General features: G+C 51.8%; 1 protein-coding gene across 1 annotated transcript in view; it reads left to right on the forward strand.

Moving 5' to 3' along the window:
• The first annotated feature begins 2,677 nt into the window (after positions 1–2,677).
• Positions 2,678–18,144, forward strand: part of ALPL (alkaline phosphatase, biomineralization associated) — a 62,909-nt gene continuing 47,442 nt past the window's right edge. The window contains exon 1 of the mRNA XM_043444904.1: positions 2,678–2,827. The gene's annotated coding sequence lies outside the window, so the exon portion shown is untranslated. The remainder of the gene's footprint in view (positions 2,828–18,144) is intronic.

Raw genomic sequence — 18,144 nt, forward strand, 5'->3', positions numbered from 1 at the left:
TTGCTGTGAGTGGGCTTTCTCTAGTTGCGATGAGCGGGGGTTCCTCTCTAGTTGCAGCGCAAGGGCTTCTCATTTCGGTGACTTCTCTTGTCGTGGGGCACAGGCTCCAGGGTGTGCAGGCTTTGGTAGCTGCAGACCATGGGCTCTCGAGCACAGGCTCAGGAGTTGTGGGGCGCAGGTTTAGCTGCTCTGAGGCACGTGGGATCTTCCTGGCTCAAGGATCGAACCTGTCCCTTGCATTGGCAGGTGGATTCTTAACCACTGGACCACCAGGCAAGCTCCTGTTTCCGTTTTCTTAGTTCCTTCCCTCTCAGCGCGCCAGGCTCCTCTGTCCTCGCCTGTCTCCCAGTTTGCTCAAATTCATGTCCATTGAGTCAGTGATGCTGTCTAACCATCTCATTCTCTGCCGTCCCCTTCTCCTTTTGCCTTCAATCTTTCCCAGCATCAGGGTCTTTTCCAATGAGTCGGCTATTTGCATTAGGTGGCCAAAGTATTGGAGCTTCAGTTTCAGCGTCGGGTTTTCCAATGAATATTCAGGGTTGATTTCCTTTAGGATCGACTAGTGTGATCTCCTTGCTGTCCAAGAGACTCTCAAGAGTCTTCTCTAGCACAGATTCGAAAGCATCAATTATTAGGCGCTCAGCCAGTGGTACCTGGGGAAAAATCACCCAGACACAGGGGGCCCAATGCTGGCCATGTAATGCAACTAGAAGTGTCCATCCCCAAAAGTTTTGGGGGGATTAGAAGTCAAGGGCAGGCATGGGGGCCCATAATTGGTGAAACAGGGTCCATTCAAGTCGCTGTTGCCTCAGCCCCCAGCCTCTGTTCAGGCTGGGACAGACAGACTTCTCATTCCTGGGAATATGCCCCTGGCTCACTGACAATGACATTGACTCAAGCCTCTTTGTATCCCTAACCCCTTCCCTGGAGTTTGTGAGCAATTACAGAACCCCTCCAAGGTTTGAGACTCTGTTCTGGATGCCTTCACTCACAATTTCTTATGCAAAAGTGTTGTTTCCCAAACTTGATTCATTTATCACCTCCATGATTTTTGCCATAATAATCTAACTCATTGAATACATAAATATAATATTTAATCAATGCTTTGATTCACTTTCTAAAAATAAACTTATGTCAGGGAAGGACACTTCATACCACTCATAAATAAAGAAGCAATATCAGTTGCTAAAAATACAAGAAAAAAGAAAAATAAATACAAAGACACTCTTTGTTTTTGGTGCTAGTTCCCAGTTCTGGTTCCAGTCATACTGACAAGCTGAACTCATGCTTGTTTGGGCCTCTGTTTTCTCGTCTCTAAAATGGAGTTGTTGGGAGATAATGTATGCAAGATGCCTGGCCCAAGGTCAGCATGTCCTAGGTAAGACAGAGAATTCTGGGTCGGGACTTTCCTGGTGCCTCAGATGGTAAAGAATCCGCCTGCCAATGCAAGAGACATGGGTTCGATTCCTGGGTCAGGAAGATCCCCTGGAGAAGAAAGGGCAATTCACTCTAGTATTCCTGCCTGGAAAATCCCATGGACAGAGGAGCCTGGTGTGCTGCAGACCACGGGGTCTCAGTGACTCCGGCACGACTTAGCCACTAAACAACAACCAGTCCTGCTGGTACTGACAGCTTCTCTGCTCAGGCCTCAGTCTCCTCCAGTCCTGCGCCGCCTCCCTTTATCCTTTAGAACTTTTAGAGCTTTTAGAGGTTCCTGTGCACTTTTCAACCACTGTCTCACATTAGTCTGCCTCTCAGCATAGGACAGTGGAGACAGTGGAGGACAGAGGAGCCTGGTGTCCTGCAGCCCATGGGGTTCCAAAGAGTTGGACACAACTTAGCAACTGAACAGTAACAACAACGACCTGTGATAAGGGCAGCTGACCTCTGCGGGTTAAGGGGACCGCCTGCCACAGGGCTCAAGTGATTTGTTACCAGGGTGGAGTCTTGAACCTGGGCTGTCTGATTCCACCAGGTGGAAAGTGTGGGCTTCCTCCTCTGGTTACTGGGTAGACAGGTCCTCACCTCTGGATGGGATGCGGTCAGCAGGAACCCTGGCTGGCTCTAAGGAGAGAGGGAACAGCCCCCGTCCAGGAGACGAGGATCCCCTCCCTAAGCCACCCGCTCCGAGGTATCCCTCGGCTTCCTCGGCCCGAGCAGAGGAGAGAACCCAAGACCAGCGGAGAGGGGGCCGGGCCAGTGGTCTGGTTGGAGGGGGAGGGCGGGAGGGGACAGGCAGGAGAGTCAGACACACGGGTGGACAGCGGCGGAGAGACACGTGCACAGAGATGGGGAGAGACAGAGGTCCCAACAGAGACAGGTGGGTTGTCAGACAGAGAGGCAGACAAGTCGGAGGGCGCGAGAAACACAGCCACAGAGACACACAGCAGGAAGTTGGAGCCAAGGATAAGGTCAACCCCAAAGAGACGGAATCAGAGCCGGCGCTCGCGGAGAGAAAGGACAGAGCGTGGCCTCGCTGGGAGGCGCCCGCCCCAACCCCGGGCAAGGGCGGGAGCCGAGCCAGGGCTCAGGAAGACGGAGGGCGCCCGGCTCCCCGGCAGGCGGCGCGCTGGCCGCGCGGCCGGACCAGCCAGCAGGGCCCGGGCCGGGGGCGGGCCGGGGGCGGGGAGGGCCGGGGCCCGGGCCGGGGGCGGGGGCCGGGGAGGGCTGCCCAGGCCGCGCGCGAGCCCCGCGATCGCCTTTATAAGCCCGCGGGGGACTTGGCCCGGGCAGCGTCGCGCTCCCGCCCCTCCGCGTCCGAGCTCCCAGCGCACCGACCCCGCGTCCCTTGCGCCGGGACAGACCTTCGCCCACGAACTCCGCGCAGGTAAAGACTCGACGCTGGTTCCTGGCTCTCCGGGACCCCTGGGATGTGGAGCGTCCCAGGCCCCCTTTCCGCATCCTCCCCTCGCCGGGAGAGGGCTGCGAGGCTGGACATCAGGGGTCGGGCCGGGACCTCCGCGCCCCCCCTCACCGCTCAAAGCAGCCCATTCGGAACCTCCAGCCACCTGTCCCGCTCCCGCGCTCGCGCGCATCTGCGGCTCCCTGCGGGCTCGCTGGGCCGGCCCAGAAAGTGGACGTGGCCCCAGTGGAGCAGGCGAGGCGGGCTGACTGCGCTCGAGTCGGCCGCTGCAGCCCTGGGGTCTCCCGGCTGCTGCCTGAGACCCCGGTCTTCGGTCTCGGCACCGCCTCCGGGTGCCCGGTGGCTGAGCGGCTTCTACGGCGCCCCCTTGGTCCGCGATCAAGAGACTCGGGTTGCCTACCCCAGAACTGCCAGCCATCTAGCAGCCTCTAGATCTTGGCACAGCCGCCAGGGGAGGGGGCTGGTCTGCCTGGGTGGGCTCCAAAAGTAGTTTGGGCCGGAGCTGGGAACAGTAGAGAGAGGGAGGCACTTGGGTCCGGGAGCCGCAGTGGGGCGGGGAGGGGGGCGGACATCCGGCGTGTTGGAGTCTGTTTGGAAGTCGTGGGGGGGTGGGTGGGCACAGCTGCCCTGGGGCCGAGCTCTGGAGCCCCCCGAAGCTGGGGAAGTTTGCTGCGATCCATCTCAGGGCGTAGGCAGGTGAGCGGATGGCCGGGGGTGGGTTCCGGCGCCTGGTCTTGATAAGAAAGGGTTAAAAGCCTGGTCACAATGGGGGGGGGGGGCGGGTAGCTGAGCGGAGCTCCAGCCTTCCCCCGCATTGTCTCTTCAGACCCTTTTTCAATGCAAAATGGGGCTGGGGGAGGGGTCTTTACAGCGGCCAGTGGGTGGAGGAGGTCTCTGGAGGGTGCAGTTCTCTGGCCAGAAAGGGCCTCTGGGCTCTGGGGGGAAGAAAAGACTTCCAGGTGGGCCCGAGTTCCCTGGTAGGCAAGGGGTGGGCTTCCACACCAGCAAAGTTGACAGCAGCCGTTTGTTGAACACCTACGCGTGCCAGGCTCTGGCGCTTGACATGCATCATCTCCTTTACAAACAGGGAAACTGAGGCCTGAAGAAGTTAAGCAAGTCTGAGGCCCAGATTTGAAGCCAGACTCTAAACCCTACAACCTTATCCCCCTGCTAAGATGAGGGGCTGATCTTGGTTCCTCCTTCTGGCTCTTCTGGTGTTCAGTCTTGCCTCCCCCCACGCCCTAGACCTGTCCTTTTCAAATCTTCCGACCTCCCCAGGGTGTCCTCCCCACCCTACCCTCCACTCCCTGCCCCTGCCTTTCTTGTCTCTGTCTCCTTGTCTCTTCCTGAACTTCATATATCCAAACTCCATAAGCAGAACAGGTTCTTGGACACGGCTTCCCAACTTCCCAGCCCCTGGAGTCAGATATAGGCTTCAGGGATGGCCCCTGTCTGTATACGTGACCCCACCTGAAGATAAGGGAGTGTACCTCTCTCATAAGACTGCTGTGAGCAATAAAACTGAACTGAGGGCAGAAACAAAACGCCGTCTCCATTCAAAAAACATTTTAATACCCCAAACCCTGTCCTAGGTGCTGGGAATGCAGCGATAAATTACACAGACATCTGCACACTTGTATAACAAAACTTTTTCAGGCTCTGAAACTGACACTTTAGAAAAAGAATCAAGCAATTCACAAGGAAGGAGATTAACAGGCAGTAACATGGGTAAAACAGATCAGCCAACCTTTGGTTTTCACTAACAGAAAAGGGCAACCTAGCCGTGTGACCTGGGACAAATTTTGTTGCCTGTCATGCCCCAGTCTCCTCCTTTTAGCTGAGATTAGTAAATAGTATGATTAACCTATGCAAAGTGTTGAGCTGGTGTCTGTGCTTAAGAAAATTTTGGCTCTCATCAGCTCTAACCTCAGCAGAGAATGCAAACTTGAGATGGGGTGTAGGGTTTTTGTCTCAGCCCCGAATCCTGGAAACCTGTCACCCACCGCCTAGGCCCTGCCCATTCCCCGATGGGTTGTGTTGTTGAGTGGCACGGTGTCCTTCTTGCTCACAGTCAAGTGCCGCCTCCTATCATCCTAGACTCAGCCTTGGCCCGGAGCCTGGAGCTCGGTGCTGGGAACAGGCCTGGGACTGTTAACCTCCACAGTCCCTTCTGCCTGGATGTGTCCCAGCTTTGAAATGAGGTGAAATCAAACTCAAGCCCTACCGGTCCTTACATACCCGACCTGCCCTGCAAACTGGATGCAGTCCTACAGATGAAGAAAGTGGTCCTGGAGAAGGGAGGTGACTTGTTCAACAACAAGAGATGCTACCTGGGGAGCTGGGGCTGGAGCCCTGGTGACCAGCTCCAATGATCTTGGTATTGTACACACCTTTGGGGATGAGGCCTCCGAATCCAGGGGAAGGATCCAGTGGCATAGCTCAGAGTGCTCACTTTGAATAGGTCCAGCTGGAGTTACTAATACAAAACTCAGAGTTGAAGAGAACATCACGGGGAGAGTGAGCAAGCTGGGCTGAGGACCAGCACTCAGAATCTCCGCGTGGCCACAGGAATGCAAACTCAGCTTTCCAGCACTACGTCGTGGTCCTCGTCCTCTGCAGGCTGGAGCTAGGCTGTGCAGTGTGTATTTTTGGTGTTTTTTTTTTTTAGAGATGTCCTTCCTTTTTTGAGGGCTTCCCAGGTGGCGCTAGTGGTAAAGAACCCTTCTGCCAATGCAGGAGACATCAGAAACATGGGCTCCGTCCCTGGGCCAAGAAGATCCCCTGGAGGAGGGCATGGCAACCCACTCCAGTATTCTTGCCTGGAGAATCCCATGGACAGAGGAGACTGGCAGTCTACAGTCCACAGAATTGCTTTTAGAGGGCAGCTGTGGGCAGTAGATTGGAGATTCATTTCCAGCACTGCCGTATGACTCTAGACAAGTTTCTTTCCCTCTTTGAGCCTCAGGTGAGGAAATCATCCATCATATGGGTTCATAATATATAGTTTGCAGAGTTGTGAAGGGTTGGCAAGATTGTAATGGTTTCTCACCATTGAATGGCTCAGCTGAAAGTGACCACTGTTGGGAACTGTTGAGAAGTTAATATTCTCTGTGAGACATTTTTTGGCCACTACCAGGTGATCCATGAGGGCCAGAGGGAAGGCCCTATGTAGGTTACAAAGGCCTCGACAGGAGGGAAAAGAATGGCTTTAGGATCAGCGCCTTGGGTTCCAACCCTAGCTGTGTGACCTGCAGCAACTCGCTTGGCCTCTCGAAGTGCTGGGCTCCTGGTAGGCATCTGGCAACTCTGCTCTGATGCTCAGTGTCCGAAGAACATTCAAGAATAGCCTTCCTATTTTTCCACCCCCTCACGCCATCCCCCAACATTTCCTAATTGCTCCCAGAAAAACATCATGCTTAAAGTTTTCCATGCCGAAATTCTCAACCTCACTGTGGCATGAAATCAATTGTTTGCATTTAATTTGACTTCTCAAATTAAGGGGTAAAATTTGAGATGAGGGTAGGGGGTGCAGGGGCGGGGGAGGAGTTGAGGAAAATGAAGTTAAACCAGATGTGTTTTTGTTTAACTGTCGGATGGTGGTTAAACTGCCTGGGTATTTACATCGTTCTTTCTGAATTCCAGTAACTAAGAGTCAAGTTTCACTAAAAATTGTAGTGTTCCTTCCTGGCTACCGTGGACTTGTCCTCCCCATTATTATTATTATTACTATTTTATGTTCATCTGAGGCCACAAAGTACTGGGTGCAGAAGAGACCTCATGGATGCCTAGAATTTCAGAGTTGGAAGGCATTTAAAGACTGCTTCTGTCAACTGGCTACTTTGCAGACCAGGGAGAATGACACTCAGAGAGGGTAAAGACTTACCCAGGGTCTCCCATGACCTTTCTGAAAAGTATCCACTGTCTGGATTTTGGTGTGTATCATTTCCATGGCATATCTTCAATATACATCTATCTTTTTAAAGAAAGAATTGCTGGTAAAATGAGGGGCAGGGAGACAGTTTAGAGGAAAGCAACAAACATGATTGATGGGTAGATAGTAGGTGATACAGAAAAGATGCTAAAAAATATCACCACTAAAAATGTCTCTGGTCTGGGGGACAAAAAATAAGGGGATCTTAGAGTCTTCAAGTATATAACATTTTTAAACAAATTTTGTTAATACGGTTTTACATTTTAATAATGGATTAAATGTGTGAAATTTCAACATAAAGAATCTTCAAAAAATATGACAGATATTTGGAATATAAAATCTTTGAAATATTAAAAAAAAAAAGAATCGTTGAGGAAGGATACAGATGGTGTGAGCTGGTGGGAAAAGTCTGCAACTCAGGACAGAGGTTAAGCCCTTGAACTGGTGCCCTCCGTGTGTGACCTTGGGCAAGTCACTTCCCCTCTCTGAGCCTCAGTGTCCGTATCTGTATCCAAGGATGCCTGAAGGGCATGAGCTGGGGATTTGGGACACCCCTAAGACTTGGCATGGGTCTGATTTAGTTTGAGTTGGTCCTCAAACATCTGTGGCTGAAGTTACGGTAGGTCAGTTGCAACCTGCCCTCCTGAGGCAGCAGGGGGTGGGGGCAGGGGAATTGTTGACTCCTGTAGTGATTTAAAACTTGGATTTAGTTGTTGGTGTTGTGAAAACAGGCAATTTCGTTTTACATAAAAATAAGGGTTCTGGTTTCTCTGGGAAGATCAAAAGATGTGGCCACGCTGGGCTGCATCCCGGCCTGGCCGCCGTGGCTGGAGCCCATCAGCAGCTGGCCCATCCTCTTGACCACAGTCCCCTCTGCGCCCTGCTCTCACACCCAGCCCGTTCGTCTCGTTGCCATTCCCGGCCTGCCTTCTGAGTCTGCAGTTTCTGAGCTAGGTGCATGTGGCTCCGGCTGGCCGTCACGAGGCTCGGGGGCGGAATGTGGGGCATAACGGACCCCAGCCCCTCTTCCGGGGCCTGGCATCATCTCTGGAACATGTCAGCCAGGACGAGGATGCTCTCTTCCTGCTTTGCTGGTCCCGGGAAGGGGCTAAGGGCTCGGGAGTTTGGGGGCTGACCGAGCATCAGCCTGTCAGTCCTTGGGGAGCTGGCTTGGGGTCCACCCCCTTGGGGACAGGCAACCCTGGGTGCTTCAGACTAGAGATTGCGCAGCCCCCTCAGGGAAGGGACTCCCTTGACATCTACCACCTTACCTAGTCTCCCGACGGGCCTGTGCACTGGTGATGCTTCACAGACAGGAAGCACCATCCTGCACTCTGAACCCACAGCGGTCTGTTTTTTCCCCTTTTCTGGGGGCCTAAAGTGAAGGGAAGTTGTTCAGTTGTGTCTGACTCCTTGCGACCCCATGGACTATAGCCTACCAGGCTCTTCTGTCCATGGGATTTTCTAGGCAAGAATACTGCAGTGGGTTGCCATTCCCTTCTTCAGGGGTCTAGGCCCGAGGGGAACAGGCAGCATAACAGCTGCAGCACAAATCTCCAAATCGCCGTGTCTGAGCTTGAGGACAGTGAGGAAAGCCATGAAGCCTTGTGGTTAAAGTTCGTGGTAAACGCTCTGGAGGGCTTCCCTGGTGACTCAGTGATAAAGGACCCGCCTGCCAATGCAGGAGATGTGGGTTCGATCCCTGGGTCGGGAAGATCCCCTGGAGAAGGAAATGGCAATCCCTGCCAGTGTTCTTGCCTGGGAGAATCCCACGGACAGAGGAGCCTGGAGTAGCAAGGAGCTGGACACAGCTTAGCGACTGAGCATGGAAGACTCTGGAGGCAGCTGCCTAGCATGAGATTCTAGAAGGTCTCCACAAGCAAACTGCTCTGGGGTGAACTGGGAGAGCCCTGATTCCTGATAGCAGCCACAGGGCCCCTGGTCCTTGCACCCGCAGAGGAGTTCAGGAATGACCTTGTGTGGGAAGTAGCATTTTTGTGAGCACCCACTGGGTACCAGGCAATTTCCAATTCATCCTTGAACCTCCCCTGTCCCTCACACCCTGCTGTTTTGCAATTGAGGCTCCAAAAGGATATCTCGGGTCCAGATCCCTCCCCTTGGTGCCTCGGTCACCCTGCGCTGACCTGGGAAGGGAGAGAGGGGAGGGGCGACTGAGGCTATTTCCTTAGCAACCCTGTGGTGAGGTGCTGACCCCAGGCTCGTTCGAGAGAAGCATTCTCATCCTTCCGGATCTCAGTCTGTGATTCAAGTGGATGCATTTCACCCAGCCAGGTCTGCAAGCTGCCAGGTAAAGCCCAGGAAACATTTGATGTTCTTTAAAAAAAAAAAGTGTTTAGGTGGCTTTTATCTGAAAAAAACATAAGTCCCACCTTTAGAAGGATCTGCGGTGTGACTTTCTGTTCAGTCAAGTTCTTGCCTTCTCTGAGTGACCTTTTACTTTACAGAACAACAGTGTGGCCACTCTGGCAGATGTCAGGTGGAGGCGGTCAGGTCACCGTCCTGTAGTCCTCTAGGCTGACTGTCACTCAGCTGTGTCAGGCGTGGCCTCTCCGAGTCACCGGCCTCTTAACATACAAGAGTTAATAACTTTCTCATCTGCCACCATTTTGGCTAGAAAGTGTGTCAGCTGACTCTGAGGGCCCGCTCCCGTCACTCCTTCTTAGCACCACTATAGCTGCCCTGTCTTTTCTGCCTAATTAAGCCAGCTCCCCTCTTGCCATCCATATAGGCAGATGTGCTCAGCGCCTCTCCTGGAACTGCTCATTTAGTCTCAACAGCACCCCTGTGTGGCAGGTGCAGTTATTCCCACTTTACAGATGAGGAAGCTGAGGCACAGAATTACCCCGCGGGGAAGTGGGAAATACACACATTCATCCCCTGCCATTTCCAATCCACCCACTCAAGGCTGCTTCCTTCTTTGTGGTATGAATGACACAGTCTGTCTTCCTAGAAGAGTTTGGTTCCTTATTTTGAAATCATCAAATCTAGTAATTCATATTTCAGCTTTAGTTAGCCTATCAAGATAATCAGCGATAAATAGATTCCTCTTAACAGCTTATCTGAGCTCTTGCCTTCATCACTTGACTTCACTTTTGTGAAAATGCTGTGTGTTTTAATTCTTCCCCTTGACCTCATCCTTCCAACTAACATTTAAGGCAGTGGTTCCCAGCATTTTTGGCACCAGGGACTGATTTCGTGGAAGACAATTTTTCCATGGATGGCAGGGTGGGAGGGTTGGTGGTGATGGTTTCCAGATGATTCATGTGCATTACATATATTGTGCACTTTATTTCTATTATTGTTACATCAACTGCCTCTCAGATCATCAGGCATTAGATCCTGGAGGTTGAGGACCCCTGATTTAAGGTCTTAACTCTGTCAGGAACTGAGCAAATCACTTTTAGTGACCTTATTTAACTTGTTATCCTGTTTCATAGAGGCAAAAACTTAAGCTCAGAGAAGCCAAGTAACTTTCTCAAGGTCATACAGCTAGAAAGTGGGGATGAGACCCAAATTTAGGTTTCATGCCTTCCATCAGATTAGAGTTTGGATTCAAATTTTTGCCTGGATACAAGCCCTTGCTGTATATATGTGTTTTCAGTAGAACCATCTGTCTCTGGGGTTTGCAGTCATTGGGGGTGGGCAGTGTCAGGGAGGGGAGCAAGCATAGGCACCCTCCTGGTTAGACAGTGGCTTCTGTTCTCCCAGACAATGGGCTTTGGCCTGGACCCCCCTCTTGTAGTCAACAGGAAGGAAAGGATGATTGTAGTAGGCAGCATCCTCAAAGAACCAGAGGGGCCTGGGTTCGAATCCCAGTCCTGCCATTTCAAGCTATGTGACCTTGGGCAAGTCCTTTTCCCCCTTGGCTTTTGGTTATCCTGCCTGACAGCTGTGGCTTGATCCAGGGAGTCAGGGTTAGGACATTTCTAGTTCATGTGTGGCCTAAGTTGGCCTGCATACCGCCCCCTCTCCTGTGTTATACATGTCAGACATCACTAATCAACCGCTGTTCTCTTGCCTCTCTGGGCCTATACATGTCAGACATTACTAATCAACCACTGCGCTCTTTGCTTCTAAACCTCAGGTCCCTTCTAACCGCAGTCCTCCAGGCAGCCATCATTCACTCAATAGAGTTGGCACGCAGCAAATGGAAAGACGTCCTGAACCAAATTCGACTTAGGCATTGTGTGAACAGCAACGAGAAGGGACAGGCCCAGGGTGGTGCCCTGGTCGCTATGCTCTTTAATCTTTATTTCCTGGTCTGGGAAAGCTGGAGGAACCCTGAGCTAGACCGCCCCAGAGCTCACCTCGGGTGTGGGGTGGAGACCTGCCAAGGAGCACCCAGCTGTGTCCCTGTCCACTCCTCAGAGAAGGGTGGGGAGGCGGGGTGGGCTTCTGGGGCTGGTCACAACCCAGGCTTGTTAAGACTGAGAAGAAAGGCTGGTTTCGGATCCCTCTTGGAAAGAGTTCCACTCACCCCTTCCCCCACCCTCCATAATAATATCCGTAGTAGTAGTAATAGTAATGATGAGTTATTAGCATTTCCTGAGTATCTGTTAGGCACCAAGCCACTCAGCTAAATGCTTTCTATACATTCGTGCTTTTAATCCTTCTAACAGCCCACTTTTCAAGTGAGGGAAGTGACTCAAAGGTGAAACAATGTGCCCATGTTTCCTCAGCTGGTGAACCAGCGGAGTTGCTGAGATTGGGGTTCGCCCATGCGTGCAGCCCTGCGGCGGTCTCCCCTCCCTGCTAGGTCTCCTGCTGACTCCTCCTTGCTCACCATCACCGTCTGTCCTTTGTGACTGTGACGTTCCTTCACCTGTGGAAAGTGCTCTTCTACCTGCAGAGCCATTCACGTCCACAAGGATGGGTGTACGCACGCAGAGCGCAGCAAGTGGCGTCTCCATGTTTGGGGTGAGAAAATTGAGTCTGGCGTCACATGGTGCAGAAACGGTAATCCCTGGGTCCTGGGATGGCCCAGGGGAGCCTGGGGTGGGAGGGTGGGAACATGGGCGTGTTGCAGCTGAGGTGGGGTTGAGTTACCCACTCTGTATCCTGAATGGACCAAAATGAGTTCCTGTTTTAATCCGCCTTTGGACCATGGATGAGTCACTCTGATTCTCCCCCACCTCAGGATGCAGGCTCTTAGACGTTTTCATTGTTTAAAGCTCTTTCTTATTCATGAAACCAGTGAATCCTGGAAACAGCCCGATAAAGTATTATCTTCATCTGCAGAAGGGAAACAGGCTCAGGTCAAGCGGATGGCAGAACCAGCCCCCCGACTCAGGTCGGGATCCCAGGCTCGTGATGTTTCCCCAGGTGTGTCCCCCGGCCTGCACGTCCTCACTGTTAACCCTGCCGTCCCCGCCTCTGCAGTGTCTTCCCTGCCTGTGTCGCCACTTGGCATCATCACTGCTTTTCTAGATCTTGCTTGGAAATCTTCAGCCCTTTGTCATCTGATCATCCTCGTAGTGTCTGGCCCTGCGTGAGTTCCTGGAGGGCAGGAACCCCATCTGAGTCATTCGTGAATCCCAGTGTCTCACAAGGTGCCTGCCTCCAGCAAGTGTCCGGGGACGTTCCCGTAGTGAAAGGCTGCTCCGCCTGGCAAGGGTTCCCACAGCCCAGGCGGGCTTGGTTCCCCCGGGGAAAGGGGGAAAGCCAGGAGCGCTGTCCTGCTGGGCGTGACGCCTGAGCTACTCCAGGCTGAGCCTGGCTACCCTTCCCATATCTGCATCTTCTTTTTTTACCAATGACATCAGCTCATAATCATCACTGATTGGTCAGTGATTGGCAGCAGGATGGGCCAGTTTCCCTATTGGTGGCTCAGACCTTAGTCAGGTGTGAGTTTCCCCAGCGTCATACCTCTGACCAATCCTCTTGTCCAACTTGTTCACAGATGTACCCTCAGTGCCAAATAACCTCAAGCCAGGAACAGCCATCATTTGCTGAATCTATTATATGTACCGAATGTACTATAATATATGTACCAAACATTCTGTATGCACTTAATACATATATGGTGAATGAATGAGTGAATTCTTACAGAGAATAACATCCCTTAGGAGCAAAGACCTTATAATGCCTCTGTTCCTCAGTTTTCCCACATGTCCATGAGAGGTATTTGGAGGAGTGATTGACACATATATCAATAGATGTTTGCTTTAAACAAGTCATGAATCAGGCTCTGTTTTAAGTGCTTTACTTATACATATTCACTTATCCTCACAGCCGAACTCCAAAAAATGTAAGTAATGTCTCCTAGGTCCCATAGTCGGTACCAAGTGCAAATATTTTCATACCTTCTGAGACACATGTATTCTGACCTATGGAACACGGTGACCACTTTCCCCAAAGCTCTTTCCATAGCACAGAATGCCCTGCCCCAGAGCCAATGGTCTGTGAGTCCAGGGGTCATTCTGCCCCCTGATTAAGAAACATCTCCATGAATATAAAATGCTTAACATGGGACTTCCCTGGTGGCGCAGTGGATAAGAATCCGCCTGCCAATGCAGGGACGCAGGTTCGATCCCTGGTCTGGGAAGATTCCACTTGTGGCAGAACAGCAAAGCCCATGCACCACAGTTGCTCAAGCCCGCTTGCCTAGAGTCCTGTGTTCTGCGGCAGGAGAAGCCTCGGCAACGAGAAGGCCACGCACTGCAAGAAACAGTAGCCCTCGCTTACCACAGCCCGAGAAAGCCCGTGGGCAGCAATGAAGACCCAGCGCAGTTGAAATAAAAAAACTAAAAAAAAAAACAAACTGCTTAATCGGGTGCCGAGCACATGGTAGGTCTTGTGATCGTCATCCGTGTAACAGGAGCGGATCCTGCCCCGTGCTGAAGCCCCCAGGAGGAGCCTGAGTCTGCTGGGGAGGCTGAGAAAGCCTTCGTGGAAGAAAGGAGCGCAGTCATGAATGACTGTAACAGCATCAGTTCGTGCTTCCTGAGGGGCAGACTCTGCCCCAAGTGCCTTAGATGTAGGAACGCCTTTAATCCTCCCAGCAGGTGAGTATTGTGATGACCCCCACCCCACGGAAGAGGAAACAGAGAAATGAGCTCGTTTGTCCTGGTGATGGCAGCTGGGTGTGTGCCCCAAGTGCCTTAGATGTAGGAACGCCTTTAATCCTCCCAGCAGGTGAGTATTGTGATGACCCCCACCCCACGGAAGAGGAAACAGAGAAATGAGCTCGTTTGTCCTGGTGATGGCAGCTGGGTGTGTGAATCCTGGCCGCCTCCTCTCGTAAGGAAGCGCTCATCGAAGCTTCCTGCTGGTCAGTACGCTTTTGCCTGTGTTCAGGGCTGCCTGTTGGCCGGCAGGCCTGTGTCAGGGTCCGCACTGGTATTACATGGCCCTCGGAGCGGACTATTTCCTGGGGAGGCTTCCCCACATCACATCTGAAAGCTGAGCCCGGACGGAAGTTTCCAGAAAAGGAAGCCAGTCGATCACCTCACCACTGCCTGGGGCAGTCCGGGCACGTGTCAGCTCCGTAATTCCCCGGGCACTGCTCACAGTGGACAGCAGCAGGGCCTAGCATCCTTCCTGATGGGGAAGGTTCGTGACAGTTCTGAGGGAGGTGCTGTTCTGGTTTATAGTACATAGAGGCAGAAACCAGTCTCAGTGTGGTTAAGTAACTTGCCCAGGGTTTGCAGAGCTGATGAGTGGTGTGGCTGGGGTTTCGAGCCAGAGCCTGGGGCCTTTCCCCTCTGCCTGTCAGTCTGCTCTGGGCCAAATGGTTTTGGCTCTGGTGAGAGAAGAAGGGTCAGTCCTGAGGATGTGTGCTGCAGAGATCCAGGCGAGCCTCTGAACAATCTTAATTTGTTTAGTAGTACTAAGAGCTGTCATTTGCTGAATGCCCCATGTATAGCCTACTAAGTAAGTATTTTACATACCCTTTTCCATTTGGTCCTCTTAAAAAAAAAAAAAGACATTATTTATTTATTTGGTTGCAGCTTGTGGGGTCTTTGTTATGTGGCATGTGAACTCTTAGTTGTAGCATGTGGGATCTAGTTCCCTGACCAGGAATCGAACTTGCACCTCCTGCGTTGGGAGCATGGGGTCTTAGCCTCTGGACTGCCAGGGAAGTCTCTTACTTGATCCTCTTAAACTTCTAACAGAGTAGGTACTCCGATCCCTGTTTTTACAGGTGAAAAAGCATGGAAGAGGAAAGGGACTTGCCCATGGTCAGGCAGCTCAGACATGGTTAAGCCAGAATTTGAACTTGGGCAGCTTGGCTCTGGAGTGTGGGTGCCTAATCACTTAATAAATGTTAGATAAAACTCTGCAGGCCAGATGCCTAAACTCTTCTTGAACCTGATGGTTCTTCCGGAGCCCAACTCAGGGAAGGGGGTGCAAGGCAAGAAGTGAGCAAAAACCGGGAATAGACCACGGGATACTCGCCGGCCCCCTGAGCTGAGGATGTGGAGTTTATCTACCCCTGTGTGATTCCTGGGTGTGATTCCTGGGTGAAGGCAGGAACAAATAGGGGTGGGGGGACACCGCAGGGCGGTCCTGCTGTCTCCAGAACCAGGGTCAGGAGGAGGGCAGGCAATCAGCCTGGCCGAAGCTACTGCTAACTGCGAATCCTCAGTGGGGGACTGGCCCCAGCCTCTGTCCAGGGCTCAGGCCTGACCCTCCTGAGTTTCCATCTCAGGTTTCCAGAGTCTGCCTGGGGTGGGAAATCTCAGCGCGCTGGTTTGTGCAAGAACTTTGCAATTTCCCCCTTTGGCACCCAAGTCCCTGGGCTGGTCTGCCTGCCCCACTTCGTGCTTTTGGAGGAAGCAGATCATTTCCTCTTGAGTGGCTACATGATTTGAATAATCAAGTGTTTTTCCCCGCTGGCCCACGGCCAGTCGGAGCTCGGTGTGAGAGGCCCCCCGTTCGGGCTCCGGGGCAGGCCTGCCAGCCTCCTGGTCCCGCGGCTTGCTGTCCTTTGTGAGGCTGAGATGGACAGAAAACCCCCGTCCGTTGGCTTTGCTGGGCAGGCCCCAGACGGTTTCTGTGACAGAGGCAGGGCTGCTCTCGCGCTTTGTCACCTCGCTGTCTGGAGTGACTCCTTTTGGAGGAAGGGGGGACTGTCCTCCAGGAAATTCACACTGGGGTGGCCTTTATTGTCAGCTGGGTGTGACCTCTTGGCGCCTGTCGGTCTGTAGAAAGGAGGAAGCAGAGTCAGGAAGCGGGAAGATGGGTGCAGAACATTCGTTCATTCACTCAATGAATATTTCCTTAGCCCAGCTGCCTGCTCAGCCCAAGACTGGATGCTGGAATTCACACATGAGCCTGGTCTAGCCTTTCCTTCAAAGATCACCCAGTGTGTGCGGAGATGGTCATGTAAACAAGAGTCCCGGGTGGCACAGGATGAAGGAAAGTTTAAGAGCTGTGGGACCAGGGGAGTCTCCCTAACCAATCCCTGGGCGGAATGACCACAAATTCCGCAGGAGACGGCATCACTCTTTTTTTTTTTCCTCCTTCCAGCAAATGCTGAGCATCTTTTTTTTTTTTTAAGCATCTTCTGTAGGCGTGCAGAGTTACAGGCGGAGATACAGGAGTGAACCACACTCTCCTCCCTCCTGGAGCCTTAAAGACCATAAAGTAAAACTAGGTTTTGTATGCAGCAGTGTGTATATGCCAATCGCAGCCTTCCAATTTATCCCTCACCCCCCTTACCCTCTGGTAACCATAAACTTGTTCTACATCTGTGACTTCATTTCTGTTTTATAAAGAAGTTCATCTGTGCCCTTTTTTTTAGACTTCACATATAAATGAATGATATATGATATTTATCTTTCTTTGACTTCACTCAGTATGATAATCTCTAGGTCCATCCATGTACACACTACTATATATAAAATAGATGACTAATAAAGACCTACCGTATAGTACAGGAAACAATTCAATATTCTGTAATGACCTATGTGGGAAAGGAATCTAAAAAAGAGTAGATACATGTGTCTGTATGACTGATATTTGTATCTGCATATGTGGGAAAAGCATCTAAAAAAGATGCTATGTGGGAAAAGCATCTAAAAAAGAGTAGATACGCGTGTGCGTATAACTGACGTGTGTAAGTGTTGTGTTGCTGTGCGTCTGAAACTAACACAACATTGTAAATCAACTGTGTGTGTGTGTGCTCAATCGCTAAGTCACCTCTGACTCTGACTGTGTGCCACGGACTGGAGCCCGCCAGGGTCCTCTGTCTAGGGGATTTTCTAGGTAAGAATACTGGAATGGATTGCCATTTCCTCCTCCAGGGGATCTTCCCAAGCCAGGGATTAAACCTACGTCTCCTGCTTTGGCGGGCAGATTCTTTAGCACTTAGCCACCTGAGACTCTACTCCAATAAAAATTTAAATGAAATAAAAAATTCAAAAGTAAATAATAAATAAAAATTAGGTTAATTTCAGCCAACGACGAGCACTGTGAAGAGAAGAAACAGGATTGTGAAATGGTGTAGTGAGGGACTGGGGTGTAGTGAGGGACTGGGTTCAGAGGTGGTGACCTTTGACCTGAAGAAGGAGGAAGACCTGGGGGGCGGGGGGATGCAGGAGGTGCAAAATCCCTGGGGGAAGAGAGCAGAGCACAGAAGGTCAGAGTGGTGAGGGGAGGGGGCCAGGAGATGACCTCAGAAGCTGGGCTTAGACCCGGAGCTTGCAGACCTCTGACCCTACTCTGGGAGAGTCAGCAGCGCCTGCCAGGGCACGTAGGTGGTGGGTGACCTGTTTGTTGGATGGCCCCTTGAAAACTTTTAAAGCAGGAACCTTTGGTACCAGTCCTCTCCAGGCACAGAGTGGGCAGCTGAGGCCCAGAGAGGGAAGGGGACCCTCCCAGATCTCAGAGGGAGATGGTGGGACTCTATCTGGGTCCCCTAGCCTCCCACCAGTTTCCCTCCAACATGCCCACACAGCCCCTCTCAATTAAGGCAAACACTTATTAAACACTTCCTCTTTGCCAAGGAAGTCATCTATCTTGCCTCCTTTGACAGGAGGAAGGTGAGGCCCAGGGAAGTGACCTGGGTCCCATGTGATTGACCCTGGGCAAGCGACCGAACCTCGGTTCACTCATAAGATGGGGACAGTAGTGATCTCCCACTCACAAAACTGTTGAGCAGTCAGTGAGATACGACAGGTGTTGAGCTCTCTGTAGTGCTTGTCAAAATGTGAATATTTACCTAGCATTCTTATTTTAAGTTATTTTACGGACTCTGGGATCTTTCAGTGGCGTCATCATGACCCTTGTTCAAGCACATGTGTCACTGGTTCACAATGGCTCTCTTGTCTGTTTTTTAAAATTAATTAATTATTTTTGGCTGCTCTGGGTCTTCGTTGCTACTCAT

The sequence above is a fragment of the Cervus canadensis genome, chromosome 24 (genome assembly GCF_019320065.1).
Source record: "Cervus canadensis isolate Bull #8, Minnesota chromosome 24, ASM1932006v1, whole genome shotgun sequence".
NCBI lineage: Eukaryota > Metazoa > Chordata > Mammalia > Artiodactyla > Cervidae > Cervus > Cervus canadensis.